At 38.8% G+C, this 1,612-nt stretch overlaps 1 non-coding gene across 1 annotated transcript; it reads left to right on the top strand.

Annotated features, from left to right (window-relative positions):
• The first annotated feature begins 374 nt into the window (after positions 1 to 374).
• On the top strand, positions 375 to 481 carry LOC114404000. The gene has a single exon (XR_003664763.1). It is a non-coding gene; the product is annotated as a small nucleolar RNA R71 (small nucleolar RNA).
• The last annotated feature ends 1,131 nt before the right edge of the window (positions 482 to 1,612 follow it).

Raw genomic sequence — 1,612 nt, 5'->3', positions numbered from 1 at the left:
GCTGATTTTGCTACTGAGGTTGAGGAGGTCTATTGTAGATGTTTGCAGCATAAGCTTCAGGCTATTCAATTACTTCAGATTGTTGCATAGATGCCAGTTGGGTTACCAGGTTAACTACGGCATCTAGTTTACCTTCAAGTTTCTTAGTCTCACCTGATGAAGATGAATTCATGGCTACTTCATGCACTCCTCTAATGAAAATAGCATCATTTCTGGCACTGAATTGTTGGGAGTTGGAAGCCATCTTCTCAATTAAATTTCTGGCTTCAGCAGGGGTCATGTCTCCAAGGGCTCCACCACTGGCAGCATCTATCATACTTCTCTCCATGTTACTGAGTCCTTCATAAAAATATTGGAGAAAAAGCTGCTCTGAAATCTGGTGGTGAGGGCAATTGGCACATAATTTTTTAAATCTCTCCCAGTATTCATATAGGCTCTCTCCACTGAGTTGTCTAATGCCTGAAATATCCTTTCTGATGGTCGTGGTCCTGGAAGCAGGGAAAATTTTTTCTAAGAATACTCTCTTGAGGTCATCCCAACTCGTGATGGACCGTGGAGCAAGGTAATAAAGCCAATCCTTTGCCACTCCCTCCAAAGAATGAGGAAAGGCCTTCAGAAATATGTGATCCTCCTAGACATCTGGGGGTTTCATGGTGGAGCAGACAATATGGAATTCTTTCAGATGTTTGTGTGGGTCTTCACCTGCAAGGCCATGAAACTTTGGAAGCAAATGGATTAGTCCAGTTTTAAGAACATATGGGACATCCTCATCATGGTATTGGATGCACAAGCTTTCATAGGTGAAATCAGGTGCAGCCATTTCCCTTAGAGTCCTCTCACGGGGTGGAGGTTGTGTCATGTTCTCAGAATGTTCAAAACAACAATGCTCAAAATCACCAATAACAGAATGCTCAGGATGCTCAAAAGGTACTAAATGATGTCTAACTAATCTATGAAATGTCCTATCTATCTCAGGATCAAAGGGTTGTAAGTCAGATGGATTGCCTCTAGTCATACACTAAATTCAGCATGCACAATTAGCTGCCTTCTTATGCAAGTAATAATGTAGGTTTGAACTACAACTACCATTAAATTCTATCCAAATGACTTGAAATTTTGTGAGCAGCCTTATAAAATGATGAGAAGATAGCACAAAAAATTTCAAACGAAAATTCAAAGTCTAACTATATAAGCTAATAATGATAAGTTAAGAAAAATAAGAGAATACTTGGAAAATGAAAAACTTTTGACAGAATCGCAATTTTTGGAAGAAGGAGACCTCAGTCGGCTGCCACGGCATGGGAAATTTTTTTCTACCCCAAATAAATATATAATAATTGTGATTCTGATAACCAGAGCAAAAGTTATGGCCGTTTGAAGTTTTGACAAAAATCAAATTTGCTACTTTTTTGGAACTTTCAAATCTGACCAAACTAAGGGCTCCAATTATTTTTCCCACAAAATATGGATCAAAAGAAGTGACCACAAAAAAATTCAACCCAAAATAACATCTGTAGCTACCAAAACAAAAAATCCCAATTAATTCAGCAAGGGTGGAGTCTAAAATTCGTCGCTAAGGGATTTCCACTACTACCCTGTTTTCCAGCAAGTG

This window comes from Glycine soja, chromosome 20, assembly GCF_004193775.1.
Source record: "Glycine soja cultivar W05 chromosome 20, ASM419377v2, whole genome shotgun sequence".
In the NCBI taxonomy this organism is placed as follows: Eukaryota; Viridiplantae; Streptophyta; class Magnoliopsida; order Fabales; family Fabaceae; genus Glycine; species Glycine soja.
Note: the sequence above shows the minus strand (reverse complement) of the source record. Positions and strands in the feature narration are given on the sequence as shown.